A 17,934-nucleotide genomic window follows, 5' to 3' on the forward strand; every position below is an offset into this window, starting at 1 on the left:
GCATTTTCTATGTGTAAGACACTTTGCTGGGTTCTTTGCAAGTGCTAACTTTACTCTTCACAGCGGCGTTCACTCATCATCAAGAGTTGTAACACAGGAAGGAAGATGTCAGCTTTCCCAACACTATCTTGCCATTGGAGGTCATGGTGGGATTTGAACTCATGTCCACCTGACTCCAAAGTGTGTTACTTTCAAAGTCTCCAAAAAAGACTGCAGAGTATTTTGAAACCTTTGAAAAGGGCTATGCCACTAATACAAAAGCAGCTTGATAACAATTGAAGCCATTAAAGATCATTCTTGTCTGAGTATTCCACAAAAGAATTAACCCAGTGGCCACTGTTTCCTAGATAGTAATGGCTAGATAATCGTTTCCTAATTTTTCCCAGAATTCTTTCAGTTAACACACAAAGTTAGCCACCTAAATTTAGCTGATAATATGTGGGAGGCATTTTGGATAATTCATAATCAAGTGCTTTAATTTTGATATGGTTGATTTCCAGCCCACACATGAGTAAATAATCAAAAAAGGGAGACAAAATTTAAACTATAGGTGCTGGGGTTTAAGAGTGATACTTAATTTAAGCAACTTTCCCAGTGAGAGATGGGTTCTCTAGTCATGCCTAAGGAAGCTGCAGGGGCTTCTTAAAATGTTTCTAAAATAACAATTCTCCATCTGTCAAAAATAAATGAGCATGAGCTCATTTGATAAAGCAATGTAGATATAAACAGATGAAGAAACAAAGGTGAGCATTGTAGTTTTTGTTAATAATTTTTCTTAAAAATGATTAGGGAGTCCAGATTCAGTAATGTCTTGATTGAAATCATCAGATTAGATTGATGAAGCTCACTCAAACTTCGCTGAACTGTCTATTCTATGAATAGACCTCTTTCAAACCAAAAGTGCCGTTTCCTCTTTTTCCAAGGTTAACATTTAAATTTTCTGATCACAAGTTTCCCTCTTCAGCCATGAAAGATGATTCTGGCACTTTTCTGGTCCTTTCCACCCTCCCACCTCTCCTATCCCCTTGACATACACCTTCTCTCCATTTGTTTCTGAACTGTTGCTAAAATAAAAGGATGAGTCATCCTAGCGGTGCTTGAATGGAAAACTCATGTGGATTTTCCACGTATTGAAAAGCATACTGAGTAAATTATTAGAGAACTTTAGAGCTTAATGGAGTACTTTTTGATGACCGGGAATCATTGCTTAATCAGCTCTAATGGAAAGATGAAGGTCTTTATTTATGCCACTGCCAAAGACTGCATCTGCTGGGGATTTGACAGTATATTACTTGCCATTCTAACTCAAAAACAAAAATGAAAAAGCGAAAAAAAAATTCTTACCAGCCGTATTTTACTTACAGATGATTATCACATTCAGATGACTTTGGTTTAGGTTATCCTTCAAAGGAAGAGGGAGGTTTGATCTTCTTGCCAAGTTTGCTGCACACCCACCCTGCATCCATGCCATCTTCTTCCTTATCTAATGAATTTATTTGCAAATCATTGTAATATCCAGTTACCACTTTTATTTATGTGTGTCTAGGATTGGTGCAATATGGAAAATGGCAGGCAAGAGGGGAGGATAGTCATTTAATTACCTTAATGGAGAGATAGGAGATTAGGACTCAAGAAATTTCAACTGAAGAACTCACAAGATTCCTATCTGATGAGAAATGGACCCTTGTAACATCTCTGAACCCCATTCTTTTAATATATAACATGTGACAGATAGTACCTGGTAGATTGTCCTGAGAATTAAATAGGCAGGAGTTGGAAAGCTATTGGTATCTGGATCATAAGTGGTAAAAGGTAGGGGAAAGGCTATGAGTAAAAAGACTCATTCAGTTTGCTCAGTGATTTCACAATCAAACTCACATTTTAGAGAGTGTAAATATTTAGTCTTTATTCTTATATATAATTCTAGGGTATCTTAGAATGGTTGTCTATTTACACTTTGCCCATGTTGCACCCAATATTTACAGCAATTTTTTAGAATATCATCTTACATATGAGGTTATTACATTCAAATAGTTCCCAGAAACAAAAAACAATCGTCATAGTCTTCAGACAGTTCCTCAGAGACAATTCATTCTGTACTTTTCACTGACAGGAAGCTCAGTTGAAGAGCAGCCCTAATTCACTGGCAATTCCGTCTTGAACTGAGTCAAAGACAGAGTTCTTATAATTTTCAAACATTATATTTTCTTGGTTTATTATATGAAACACAAATATGTTTTGCATATTCATCTCCATGTCTTTCTCACACTTAAAATTCTTTACACTTTGTAATTCTTACAATACTCTTTTTGTGCAGTATTTTCAGGTAAAAATATTAACATATTTGTGCTAAAATATTTTCACTAATTGACTAAAGTGCAAATTTAATTGTTTTGTATTTTTATTGGCTAAATCTGGCAAATTCAAGATAGTTTTCAGAATATTAAACACTCTGCTAGCCTCCTCTGGTTTGTCTTCTAAGATTCAGATGTACTTGGTTTCAAGTCTCAGTTCTATAATTTATAAGCTACATGATCTTGGATAAATTACATTATCTTTCTGAGCCTCCATTTTATCATCTATAAAAGAGACATAGCACCTCTGAGGGCAAAGATTACACCTGCTCACCAAAATCTGTGTCTCCTTGTATTCCAGGGATCACAGGTAGAATAAACTTCTAGGCTTCTCTTACAATTAGGAATCCCATTTGGTTGACTTTCAAACAATGGCAGAAATGATGTGTCGCTTGGGTTAAGGCTTTTCAAGAAGGAAAACTGTGCCTTCTCCAAGCTCCCTGTTCTTCCCTTTGTCAGCTGGGTGTGGGGTAATGAGGTCTTATGGATTAGTGAAGCCTTCAAATGGAAGGAGTTTAGATCTCTGAGTCACCTTGTGGGGAAAAAAAAAAAGAACAAAAACAAAAATTTTACATACCAGGAATACTCATACTCACTCTTTATGTAAGAAAAAATACCAAATTTTGTTTGGTTATACCACTGAACTTCGGAGGTTAATTTGTCCCAGCTGTTAGTACCATGACTAAGATAAAAAATAAAATAAAATAAAATACTGCTACTGCTTTCAGTTCAGTTCAGTTGCTCAGCCGTGTCCGATTCTTTGCGACCCCATGGACGGCAGCATGCCAGGCCTCCCTGTCCATCACCAACTCCCGGAGTTTACTCAAACTCATGTCCAATGAGTCGGTGATGCCATCCAGGCATCTCATCCTCTGTCATCCCCTTCTCCTCCTGCCTTCAATCTTTCCCAGCATCAGGGTCTTTTCCAATGAGTCAGTTCTTCACATCAGGTGGCCAAAGTATTGGAATGTCAGCTTCAACATCAGTCCTTCCAGTGAATATTCAGGACTGATTTCCTTTAGGATGGACTGGTTGGATCTCCTTGCAGTCCAAGGGACTCTCAAGAGTCTTCTCCTTACCTAATGTACACGGCATTCTGTAAAAACAGTATACAGGTTTCTCAAAAGACTAGAAATAGAACTACCATATGACAGTAATTTTATTGCTGGTTTTGAATTTTAAAAAACCCATTAATTCAAAAAAATACATGCACACCAATGTTCATAGCAGTGTTATTTATAATAGCCAAGATATGGAAGTAACCTAAGTGACTATCACCAGATGAAGGATAAAGAAAATGTTGTATGTGTATATATATATATATAAAATGAAATATTATTCAGCCATAAAAGGAATGAAATTTTTTCATTTGAAATAACATGGATGAACTTGGAGTATTTTATGCTAAGTGTGATAAATCAGACAGAGAAAGACAAATACTGTATGATATCATTTATAGGTGGAATCTAAAAAATAAGACACACTAGTGAATATAACAAAAAAAGGAACTGACTCACAGATGTAGGGAACAAACTAGTGAATCCCAGTGGGGAAAGGAAAGAGGGAAGGAGAAATGCAGGGGTAGGAAATTAAGAGGTATAAACTATTCTCTATAAAACAACCTATAAGGATATATTGTCCAGCCTGGGGAATATAGCCAATATTATGTAATAACAAGAAATGGAGTATAACCTTTAAAAATCGTGAATCACTATATTGTATACATGCAGCTTATATGTTTTACATCAACTATACTTCAGTAAAAAATACACTTATAGGACTATTAAAGAGTCGGACATGACTGAGCGACTGAACTGAACTGAACTGATTGATTAAAGAAACATTTTTCTCCCTAGAATACGATCCTATTTGTGTGATTAAGCTGTTGCCTGGAAGTAGACCGCATTCCTACTGATTTGAATGTCTAAAGAAAGAAGGATGAAGTGTTCATCTGTTTTGGCTTTCAGTAGTATTTCTTCTTAATTTTAAGGCCCCTTCCAGACATAATATGTATGATTCTAGAGTAAGTTTCAGGGACAGTGACACACCTAAAAAGATAACAAACCTGCCATTTATTGGACCAGAAATTTTCCAGCTGTTTTCCATATTATTTAATCTTGAAAAATAGCAATGATATCTGATCATCTAAAAGCTGGGTGCTGTTGCTGTTGCTTTTTCTGACATTAAAAGTTCAAAGGAGCCCAAGGAAACAGAAAACTATAGAATTTTCTAATAAGGAAAATCTACAAGTTAGCTGACATTATTTTCATTTTACCAAGGAAGAGAGTAGGCTCAAGGAAGTTAAATAAGTTTGCTTATGTTTAAACTACTTGTCATTCTGTGATAAAAATTGAATTTTGACCCAGTTATTTCAACAATTCTATGCTTTTATCTATACAACTCTGTGTATGTGATTTTTTCAAATGATACTATCTTCACTGTCGATCTTTCTTTGTCATCTGGTCTTGCAGTCAAAGTCACACTCAGTTTCTACTCAATCACCCGCTGTGTGGTTTTTGAGGAAATTACCATCTCTGAGCCGAAAATGCCTCATTGGCTGTGGTGATGTAATAATAACCAACATATAAAGTTGTTCTGGGGATTAAAATGATCATATACGTAAAACACAAAATACACTGCTTTCTAGGCAATGCATAATTATTGTCATCATAATGAAGATGGATTTAGAAAAGGAATGCTTTTGGTTCTATGTCTTGTCTATGAGGGGTGCTTCCCAGGTAGCGCTTGTGGTAAAGAACATGCCTCCCAATGCAGAAGACATGGGTTCAATCCCTGGGTCAGGAAGATCCCCTGGAGAAGGGCATGGCAATCCATTCCAGTATTCTTGACTGGAAAATCTCATGGACAGAGGAGCCTGGTGGGTTACAGTCCGTAGTGTCGCAAAGAATCGGACATGACTGAAGTGACTGAGCATGCATGCATGCACTTATCTATGAGGAAGGATAGTGAAAAAATCAGAAGATGATAACACTTCTTTACAATCTATAGTCGAGATCTCATACTGTTATATTAAAGGTGCAGTCTCTGTCTGTTTCTATTTCACTTTAATTGCAACAGATGGATTAACCAAAGAAACTTTCCATATGGAAGAAAGCTTTCTCTTAAAATGGAAGTAGTAGAGTTTATCTCTGGTGGCTCAGATGGTAAAGTATCTGCCTGCAACTCAGGAGACTTGGGTTCAATTCCTGGGTCAGGAAGATCCCCTGGAGAAGGGAATACCTACCTACTCTAGTATTCTTGCCTGGAGAATTCCATGAACAGAGGAACCTGGCGGTCTACAGTCCGTGGGGTCACAAAGAGTCTGACAAAACTGAGTGACTACACAGCCATCTTTGAAGACCGGGAGGTTATGGTTGTAGTGTTATTATGGGATGCTATGATCTGGACTAGAAGTTCTCATAATTTAGTCTTACAAAAATTATAAATAAGCTCAAGAGAATTTATGTAACAAAGAGATCAACACAAATGGAATATAAATTCTCTTTCTGAGCTCTGGTGAAAGATAAGGTTTAAAAAAATCAAAGGTACTACATTTGATAATTCACAATTCACAAAACATTTTTCACATTCACAATCTTTTTCAGACCTCCTACAACTCTGTGAAATTGGGATTGATTCTTATACCTGTTTTACACAAGAGAACTTTGAGGCTCATGAATTTCAAGTGACTAGTCCAAAGTTACCCACCTAGTAAGTCCTAGAGCTGGGATGAGGCTCAGAATTGATTCCAAGAATCCTAAGTATTTTCCATGAATAGATCATTATCTCTCTAGGTAGAAGATCTGTTTCAATATATGAGAAAGCTTTGATGAAATACAGATTTGAGCAACGTTGAAACTCTTGATGAAAGATGAACATTCATTTGAGAAATTGATCCCTGTATAAAAAATGAAGCCAACCTTGTTGCCAGATGGAAGCCACTAAGAGAAAGATTTGCTTGTTAGGAAGAGAATTTTTATTAAGAAAGAGTGTGATGGCTTATGAGATTATTATAAGCAGAAAGTGGGTTCTAGAACACCTTTCAGATCCCTCCTTATTAGTATTGCAAATTATTATCAGCACTAAATATTATGAAAGTAATTTATCTTACCTGTTTCTCTACTCCCAGGTGTGCCCCTTGCTACTCACCACTGGATATGATGTACCTCTCAGCTATGATTTTGGCTTCCTCAATGGCTCATTAGGTAAAGAATATGCTTACAATGCAGGAGACATGGGTTCAATCCCTGAGTTGAGAAGATCCCCTGGAGGAGGATATGGCAACCCATTCCAGGATTCTTGCCTGAAAAATCCCATGGACGGAGGAGCCTGGCAGGCTACAGTCCAAAGGGTCACAAAGGGTCAGACAAAGCTAGCACAATTGGCTAGGATGTTGTATCTCTCAAGGACCTCAACACTTTCCCCCGGCATACACTCACGCAAACACTGTTGAAAAACAACGTTCCCTCTGTTTTTCATATCTAGTCACACTTGTTTTATGTGGTTAATCAAGGCTTGATTTAGATTTAATCTAATCTGTTTTTTCAGATCACCCTAAATGATATATTCCTCCTCTGAGCTCAGTTCCTGTGACACTCTGTTTTTTCACCTAAAATAGATCTGAAGGATTGTCTGTTCATTTGTCTGTCTTTTTGTTATATTCAAGACCAGATAATTGCACTTTTTTTTCCCCCAGAGACAAAGGCAAACATTTATTTAGAAGGAAAAAAAAGAAATCAGAAGTAGCTAAAAATCGGAAATATACCACAAATAATACAAAGTTTAGAAAAATAAAAGCACATTTTAATTTACTTGGGTTTATTTTTCTTTAGGAGTCAGCTCAAATGTTATCTCCTATTCTGATCACCCTATACAAAGGGACCAGCACCTTTTCCCTCATTTTCCATTCCTGTTATATGTTGTCTTTTATTCCATAGCACTAACCCTCTCATCTCTAGTTTTATTTTTCTGCTTATTATCTTTCTTCCCCACTAGAATGTAAACCTTAAGAGGGCAAAGATATTTTCTGTGTAGCCCAGTACACAGAGGAGTGCCCAGTGGATGTCTGTTGAGTAAATGCTGGACATTTCACACAGAATTCCAAATTTTACAAAATGGATGTGGAATATGATACAGGTTTTGGCTTTAAGAAAGTAACAATATGCATAGGAAAACCAGAAGTGGATCAAAATATTAAACGTGATTCCGTTATAATGATAACGTTGCAGACATTTTCACTTTCTTCATCCTGTTTTTCTGGATATTCCCGTTTTATTTGTGTGGCTGCTGTTCCAACTCTATATTTCAGTGCCTTGTGCCTTGCTCCGTGTGAACGTTGTGTATTACATTTCATCTCCCTGTTCTCTGAGTTATTTTCCTGTGAGAATCTTATCCATATTTTCAAGTATCAACTACATGCTGTGGATTCTAAAAAGTCTTTATTTCTAATCCCTAACTTTTCATGAACTCCAGACCCCTCTTCTGTGGGTAACTCCATCAAGTCATCCAAAAGGCATTCTGAATACAATTTGGCTAAGCTCTCACTCGTTTTCATAAACAACTGTGAGCCTGGCACTGTGATAGATGCTTCGTATAAACTACTCATAACCACACTATAAAACAAATGAGAATATTGGGGCTAAAGAAGGTTGAAGGATCCACAGTGGTAGTAAAGAATCTAATTTCAGGCATCTGCACAGCCTCTGCTGCTGCTGCTGCTGCTAAGTCACTTCAGTCGTGTCCGACTCTGTGTGACCCCATAGATGGAAGCCCGCACAGTCTCAGTCAGCCCCAAATCCTTTAGGGTTCAGTGGGCAGCAAAGTACAAGGGCCAGGTCAGAGGCACTGCTGGCCCAGCCCTAGGCAAACAGCCTTTTGTGAAGTGGTTGCCCTGGCACAGAATCCTTTGCTAGCAAGCAGAAGGATAGATATTTTAATTGTTCCATATTACTTACCACTCTTTTTGTTGCTGTTATTAATCACTTGGTATTATCTTTAAGTACAAAGACTTTTCCAGTCATATCACATAAAGATCATTTTATCCACTGCTCTGTTTGGCTGCCAATCTCTTATCTCTCTCCTCAGCAATGGTAAGGCGAATACCCTTTCCACGGGGGAGAGAGATCCACAGTTTGTTGCCTTTGCCAATAGGCTCACAGGTCTATGACTTGGCTTCAGTGATGACCATTTGGGATGCCCCTCCCTCTTAACTCCATCAATTGCAACCTTCCTTATCCTTAAAGCTGAGACTAAAGGACATGACCTACATTAGTCCTGCTTCAGTTCTTACAGAGGGTACATTTTTCTTCTACTTTCGACACAATATTCTTCTTCTATGTCTATTATAGCTCTATTCCAAATTGCCAAACAATTTGCTTAGTTGTTGAGCTGCTGCCAGTGGAATTTCCTGCTAAGCTCCCAGCAGGAAGAGTTTCTGCTCATTCATTTGTGAGTCTTCCATGTGTCCAACCTAAATAGCTGCTTAGGTATATCCTCCATAGCTTGTACAATTAAATAGCTGCCTTATAAATGCTGTGGCAATTATGCTTTTGGATTACTACAGTAGTTATTTATTAAGTAAAAAGAGGAACTTAAGTATACACTGTAATAATTCAACAAGAATTTCAATAACAAACAGAGAAAAAATCATGGAGCACTTTGTCAATGCTTGGCTCATTGGCACTCACTTTTATCCTCAAAACATTTCTGAGGGTTAAGGGAGAAATATAATAAAGGGGATGACAGAGGTAGTTAAATTCATTTAACTATAGAACTAAGATCATAATAAGCTTGAGAATTATGATTGCAAAACACAAAGAATTATCCTATAAATAGTGTAGGACAACTGGGTAACCATCTGGAAACAGTAATGCTGATAGTTCCTTCAAAACTTATGAGAAAATAAATTTTGGATGAATCCAAGATTTGTACATAAGAAGTGAAACTCTATACTAGAAGAAAACATTAGAGAATTAAAAATAAATCTTGGAGTGGGAAGGCCTTTACAAGTTAAAAAAATTCACAAGTCATAAATTTTACTATATGAAACAAACAAAATCCAAGAAAAGTATTTGACATCAAAATGGCCTTCATATATAAAAAACTTCTATATATTGATAAGAAAAAAATCAACATTGAACATTTTATACGATGAGGTAATTCATAGAGAAATATATGTGAATGACTGTAAATATATGGAAATATTTTCAACTTTACTCATGATAAGAGAAATGCAAATAGAAACTATAAAAATGTAATGTTTACTACCTATCAGATCAGCAAAGATAAAAATATTTTATATCACATTATGTTGTTGAGTATTTGCAGCAAAATAGACTCTTATGAATTGTTAGTGAGAATTTAAATAGTACAACCCTATGAAATACTATTTGGCAACATATATAAAAATTTAAAAAGAATTATACCTTTTAAATCAGTAATTCTAGAATTTTATCTTACTGATAGATTTGCTACAGGCACCACACATTCAAGGCTATTAGTCACAGCATCTTTATTTTGAAGTTATTAAAGAATAAAAATGATGTAAAAGCCCATCAATAGGAAACCAGTTAATAATTATTATAATCCATATAATCAATTAATATTCAATCATCACAAAGAATGAGGTAGCTTTACCATAGCTATGAAAAGATTTCTAAATTGAATTATAACAAATTGTTAAGTGAAACAAGCAAGAAAATATGCAGAATATGTTTCCACTTGTGCAAAGCTCAAATATATATATTTGAGCACACACTTATAAAAGCAAAAGTAACTCCAGAAGAAAATTGTACTGGGAAGCTTCATCTAATAGATGAAGAGAATCACAGATGTTATAAATTACATTCAAAGTCAATAAGTTAGCTCAGGGAGAAATTTCAATCCAAGTCACCTGACACTGACCGTCTGCTTTACTCGCTGGTTAAGATGCTAGGTTTTCTGGTAATAAATTCAGGGAGAAGAGATATGGTCTCTACCCTGGATGAACTTAGCAGTAGAGGAGCAGGCACTGAAAAGAACAACCACTTAGAAGTATGGTGACTGCCAAGTGCAAGATTCGGTAGGATCACAGAAAGCTACGTAATAGAGAAGAACAAATCTGACCCCATATTGCATCTGTTTCTTTAATTTGTGTGTTCTATTGCTTTTGCTACAAGTTAAAAATGTTGCCTATAACCTTGAATATACTGGCTAGGCCATTCTCAAGGCTCTGATCTTTAAAGGTGTAACACGTTTTCCTTCATACAGAGATAAAAAGTTGAGGAACAGAGAATAATATTTGTCTTCTTTGAGGTTTACAAGAACATCAGGGCCTGATTGTGACACCAGGTTTACAATGACCAACCACACCCCATTCACCTTTTAGTAGAAAAGAAGCTTGGATTCTAACTTAAGTGAGATAGTTCTTTGGGACACTTGTCCATTATCTTCTTGATCTGCTGGCTTCCTGAATAAGATTGCTATTCCTTGCCCCAGCAACTCATCTCTCAATTTATTGGCCTGTCATGGGGTGAGCAGAGTGCTCTGAAGTGATATGAAGATTAATGCTTGAGTTGTGTTTGGGAAAGATACATGTGTTCATGACTTGTGAGTCGTATCAGAGAGAGGAAAGAAAGAGGAGAGCCTGAGAGAAGAATCAGCATGATGGAAGGCTCAGAATTCATTCATTCATGCACGCATTTACCCAGAAGGTGTCTTCTGAACGTCTGTTAAGTCCTGAACTAGAAATGATGACCAAGTCAGACAAGGTTTGCAGCCTTATTGTCATCCCAGAGAGGAGACATGCTGAAGATGTAAACAGATAAGCTCATCTCACAGTGGTAAATGCCATGAAGTTTTAGAAAGAAAACAAAAAGGGTGATATATCAGTGAGTGAATGACTGTGAGTGAAGGGCTCCTTTATGGATCAGCTAGGTCAACCCTCTCTGAGAAGGTGATATTGAGGCAGAAATTTGTATCTCCTCCTACTTCTTCATCTTCATCATGAACATCACCTCTCTTTCTGTCATCTCTCTATAATGTAGACCACATATATAATTTAAAAGTTTTTAGTTGCCACACTAAAAAAGTAAAATGAAACAATGCAATGGATAACTTAATGTCTCAACTCGACTGGCCATGGGGTCCCTAGAGAAATATTCTTTCTGAGCTTGTCCATGAGGGTGTTTCTGGATGAGATTAGTATTTGGATAAGTGCACTAAAGTTAGATGGCCCTTCCCAGTGAGGCCCGGCACCATCCAACCTGTTAAAGGTCTGAATAAAACAAAATGCAGAGGAAAGAGTAGTTTGCCCTCTTTTCTCCTGCCTCTCCCTTGAGCTGGGGCATCTCATCTCAGACTGGATTCCACCATTAGCTTCCCATGTTATCAGTTTTTTGGACTAGGACTGGAGTACATCACTGGTTTTCTTGGGTCTCCAACTGCCAAATGGCACACTGTAGCCCTTCTCAGCCTCCATTTTTTTTTTTTCTGGATCATCAATTTTATTTTTTAAATTAATTATTTTTTAATTGAAGAATAATTGCCTTACAGAATCAGCCTCCATTTTTGCAAGAGTTAATTCCAGCAATAAATTTATCTATCTATACATCCTGTTAGTTCTGTTTCTCTGGAGCTTCTAATACAAAATGTTGTTGCTGTTGTTTAGCTGCAGGCATGCCTGACTCTTGCAACCCCATAGACTATAGCCTACCAGGCTCCTCTGTCCATGGGATTTCCCAGGCAAGAATACTGGAGTGGATTGCCATTTCCTTCTCCAGGGTATCTTCCTGATCCAGAGATTGAACCCACATACCCCGCAATAGCAGGCAGAGGGAAGTCCAATACAAGCAGTAGCCACATTCAAAAGGTAAAAAGAGCAGGCTAAATTAATTTCAGTAGCATCTTCTATTTAGTCAAATACATTCAAAATATTTTCATTAAAAAAAATTTTTTTTATTGGAGGCTAATTATTTTACAATATTATATTGGTTGGTTTTGCCATACATTGACATGAATCTGCCTCGGGTGTATATGAGTTCCCCTTTCTGAATCCCCCTCCCACCTCCCTCCTCTCCTTATCCTCCCTCTGGGTCATCCCTGCACACCAGCACCGAGCATCCTGTAACATGCATTGACCCTGAACTGGCGATTCGTTTCACATATGATAATATACATGTTTCAATGCCATTCTCCCAAATCATCCCACCCTCACCCTCTCCCACAGAGTTCCAAAGACTGTTCTATACATCTGCGTCTCTTTTGCTGTCTTGTATACACAATTATCATTTCCATCTTTCTAAATTCCATATATATGCATTAGTATACTGTATTGGTGTTTTTCTTTCTGGCTTACTTCACTCTGTATAATGGGCTCTAGTTTCATTTCATCCACCTCATTAGAACTGGTTCAAATGCATTCTTTTTAATGGCTGAGTAATACTCCATTGTGTATATGTACCACAGCTTTCTTATCCATTCGTCTGCAGATGGACATCTAGGTTGCTTCCATGTCCTGGCTATTATAAACAGTGCTGTGATGAACATTGGAGTACATGTGTCTCTTTCAATTCTGGTTTCCTCGGTGTGTATGCCCAGGAGTGCGATTGCTGGATCATATGGCAGTTCTATTTCCAGTTTTTTGAGGAATCTCCACACTGTTCTCCATAGTGGCTGTACTAGTTTGCATTCCCACCAACAGTGTAAGAGGGTTCCCTTCTCTTCACACCCTCTCCAGCATTTATTGCATGTAGACTTTTGGATAGCAGCCATTCTGACTGGTGTGTAATGGTATCTCATTGTGGTTTTGATTTGCATTTCTCTGATTATGAGCGATGTTGAGCATTTTTTCATGTGTTTGTTAGCCATCTTTATGTCTTCTTTGGAGAAATGTCTGTTTAGTTCTTTGGCCCATTTTTTGATTGGGTCGTTTATTTTTCTGGAATTGAGCTGCAGGAGCTGCTAAAATATTTTCATTTTAACATGCAACCAACATAAAAATTATGAATGCAATGTTTTATATTATTTTTCATTTTAAACCTTCAAATCCACTGTGTTTTATATATTTGCAGTGTATCTGTTACACCAGGCACATGTCACATGTTCACCAGGCACAAGTGGCTCAGGCCTGCAGGACGGCACTATTCAGGTCTAGAGCCTGTGTCTTTAGTAATTCATTGTTTAGTAGAACAATCTAGACAATTATTCCAGGACTATTGTTTATAAAACTGTTGTAGCTGACTATGGAACTCTAATGGATAGAACCAATATAACGAAATTAAGAGCTGGAACAAGATGAAGAGAGAGGGTTTTGATTTTCTTAATTCCAGACTATTTCCAGAGAGGTAAAAATCTCCTTTTTAGGCTCCTTCATTTCTTGCTTCAAAGATCTCAACTCCCTTCTTCCTGGGTCTCCATTTCTTTTTTTTTCCTTGAGAATGAGGTGGTGGCAGAAGGTGGATCAATACTAATATTGATAACAATATTGAAGATGGATCAATACTAATATTGCACCCAAGTCTTATGAACATATGGTTTCTCTAAACATAAACTGAACACAGAACATACAACCAGGTGGCAATCAGCAACCTGGATGTCACTTTGTACAATTATACACTGTAACAAATCCAAGCTATTATAATCTTGACAATTTAGGAACTCTTCTGAAACTTTCTAAAATTCCCATGGAGCAAATCCAGAGTCTGCATTTCTAAATTATCTCCCTGAATAAAATAGAAGATTGCTTCCTTTCCAACACAAATAATATTTATGCTTACATGTAGGTCAGAGTCAGCCAAACAGCTCTTGTGTCTGAGAGTCTATTTTAGACTTGGCTGTCATGACAACCATGGGATTGGGCCCAGGTGTCTTCTATCTCCTGACACAGACAGCAAGTCTGGAGGCCTGGCTGTGATTTCTGGGGAGCAGCGCTTAGGAACTGCTGTAGGATGAATCAGCCCACTTGGTCTTGGCAGGGGTGCTGGCCTCACAGACTGAAAAAAGATTCTGTTCCACGTGGATCCTGAATTTATCAATTCAGATTAGCAGAGGGCACAGCAGGGAGCGTTGGGATTACTAACGGGCTCAGTTTTCACAGTACTGAAGGAGCAAGAAAAGCTGAGAAAGTGTCCGGGGCAGAGTCCAAGAGATGCTTGCTCCTAGTATCCAGATTTGAAGTTTCAGACCATTGGGCTCACATCCCAGTCCAAGGGCACAGGTTCTGAAACAATTCCCTAGGAGAGCAGTCTGAAAGAGCTCACACTCCTCCTTCTAATCAAATCAGTTCAGTTCAGTTCAGTTGTTCAGTCGTGTCTGACTCTTTGTGACCCCATGAACCGCAGCACGCCAGGCCTCCCTGTCCATCACCAACTCCTGGAATTCACCCAAACCCACGTCCATTGAGTCGATGATGCCATCCAACCATCTCATCCTCTGTTGTCCCTTTCTCCTCCTGCCCTCAATCTGTCCTAGCATCAGAGTCTTTTCAAATGAGTCAGCTCTTCCCATCAGGTGGCCAAAGTATTGGAGTCTCAGCTTCAATATCAGTTCTTCCAATGAACACCCAGGACTGATCTCCTTTAGGATGGACTGGTTGGATCATAACTTTCTTTCCGAGGAGTAAGCATCTTTTAATTTCATGACTGCCATCACCATCTGCAGTGATTTTGGAGCCCCCCAAAATAAAGTCAGCCACTGTTTCCATTGTTTCCCTATCTATTTGCCATGAAGTGATGGGACCAGATGCCATGATCTTAGTTTTCTAAATGTTGAGCTTTAAGCCAACTTTTTCACTCTCCTCTTTCACTTTCATCAAGAGGCTCTTTAGTTCTTCACTTTCAACCATAAGGGTGGTGTCATCTGCATATCTGAGGTTATTGATATTTCTCCTGGCAATCTTGATTCCAGCTGTGCTTCTTCCAGTCCAGCGTTTCTCATGATGTACTCTGCATGTAAGTTGAATAAACAGGGTGACAATATACAGCCTTAACGTACTCCTTTTCCTATTTGGAACCAGTCTGTTGTTCCATGTCCAGTTCTAACTCTTGCTTTCTGACCTGCATACAGATTTCTCAAGAGGCAGGTTAGATGGTCTGGTATTCCCATCTCTTTCAGAATTTTCCACAGTTTATTGTTCTAATCAAAATTGCTCCACTTGAGTTTGAGCTTCCCTGGTGGCTCAGACAGTAAAGAATCTACCTGCAGTGCAGGAGCTGTAGGAGATGCATTCGATCTCTGGATTGGGAAGATCCCCTGGAGGCGGAAATAGCAACCCACTCCAATATTCTTACCTGGAGAATCCCATGGACAAAGGAGCCTGGCGGACAGTAGTCCATGGGGTCACAAATATAGTAGGACACGACTGTGTGGCTGACACTTCCACTTTTGACCTGAGTTCAGCCTTGGGAGTCTAAGTGGGCTTATCCTGCCCATCAGAGAGTTTGCTCCTCTGATCAGATCACCGTCCCTACAACAATGGTTCTCAAATCATGCTGTAAAACTGGATCACCTGAGGAGCTTTCAAACCTCCTGGTCCACTGGCAAAGCCCCATTTGTATTAAGTCGGAATGTCTTGGGGAGGGGACCTTGTGATTCAGGGCGTTGGTAGTTTTTAAAACTCCTTGTTAAGTAAAATTCACCATCATGACTGAGATGTACTGATATTGAGTGAACGTGGAAGGTGAGTGGTCACAAACAGAAGCTTGGCTTATAGATTTTTCTTACTATCCTAAAATATACACTAATATGGACTTTATTGGATGAATTTTAACAGGAATTATCAAAACTTTTGGTTTTGGAATCCTTTTGACTCTTAAAAACTATTAAAAATTTCAAGATACCCTTGTTTTATGTGGGCTATGTCTATTGATATTTATTATACCAGAAATTAAAGCTGAGTTTAAAAATTTTATTTTATTTCTCTATTTGCGTCTGTGCTGGGTCTTCATTGCTTCGAGGGCTTTTCTCTAGCTGTGATGAGAAGGAGCTACTCTAGTTGCAGTGCACGGGCTTCTCATTGCAGTGGCTTCTCTTGTTGCAGCGCAAGGGCTCTAGGGTTCAGGCTTCAGTAGTTGAGGCCCACGGACTGAGTTCCCAAGCTCTAGTAGTTGTGGCGCATGGGCTTAGTGGCTCCATGGCAAGTGGCATGCTCCCAGAGCAGGGATCGAACCCATCTCTCCTGCATTGGTAGGCAAATTCTTTTCCACTGAGCCACCAGGGAAGACCCAAAGTTGAGGTTTTTGTTTTGTTTGCTTGCTTTTAACACAGGAACACACCAGTTCACATTCTATTGGCCATCAGAACAGTGATGTTGTCATACATCATGGAGGCTTTAGAAAAGCCCACAGTGACCCCACAGAGAATATGAGTCAGTAAAGAATTTTGTCATGGCAAGAGTTTTGACCTGTGGATGCCCTGCAGAGGTCATAGAGATGTCAGTATATTTCTGGATCACATTTTGAGAACCGTTGAGCTAAATGTTCACATGATTTTGAGAAAAATCAAGACCTTTTCTTTCTGTGAATAGTTTCTCTTTTTACTGATTTTTGTTATTGTTATTTGTTTTGGGACTCACAAACACACCAGTTATGCATATTTCTTACCAAAGAATGTGGATTAATTAATTCTGTAAAAATTAATTAATTAAGTAAACATACTGAGTAAGAGCATATTTTCTAGCAATTTGTTCTCTCTCTCCATCCCTTCCTCAACTCTCACCTCTCACCTCTGTGTTCTCATTACTGGTCCTGGGATGTCCAGAAATGCGTGCGTGCTAAGTCTCTTTAGTTGTGTCTGATTCTTTGTGACCCCATGGACTGTAGCCCAGGCTCCTCTGTCCGTGGGATTCTCCAGGCAAGAATACTAGAGTGAATTGCCATACCTTCCTCTAGGGGATCTTCCCGACCAAATGATCAAACCCTCATTTCTTAAGTCTCCTGCATTAGCAAGTGGCTTCTTTACCATGAGTGCCACCTGGGAAGCCCTGTCACAAAATCGCCGCATAATAAAAAGTCATCGACTGCACATTACACGAGACTGTTTAAGTCACTGCATTCTCGCACTCTTCTAAGTTTGGAATTGTTGTTCCAATTTTATAGATGGGGAATCAGAATCTACAAGAAGTTAAAGCCTGGTGTGGTTATGCTTCTGTTATATGTTAGAGCAGAGGTTGGGCGCTACCTGTACACCCAGGACCCGGGTCTCTACACTCTGTATACGCAGCCCACATGAGCGCCAAGTTCACAAGCACCATCAGAACTGCAAGTGCTCTTGAGTCTTTTTCTGCCTCCTGGCTGAAATGTAGACAGAAAACAAAGAAAGCACACACACACCGAGCAGTATCCAGATATAATTTTCAGTAAGTATATATATATATATATATATTATACACACACACACACACACACATATGTATACGTGTGTGTGTTAAGTTGCTTCAGCTATGTCCAACTCTTTGTGACTCTATGGACTGTAGCCCCCCCAGGCTCCTCAGTCCTTGGGATTTCCTAGGCAAGAATACCAGAGTGGGTTGCCATTTCATCCTCCAGGGGATCTTCCCCACTCAGGGATCAAACCTGCCTCTCTTCACTCTCCTGCTTTGCAGGCG

Source organism: Moschus berezovskii, chromosome 11, assembly GCF_049115385.1.
Source record: "Moschus berezovskii isolate FMDL1 chromosome 11, NW_MosBer_1.0, whole genome shotgun sequence".
Lineage (NCBI taxonomy): Eukaryota > Metazoa > Chordata > Mammalia > Artiodactyla > Moschidae > Moschus > Moschus berezovskii.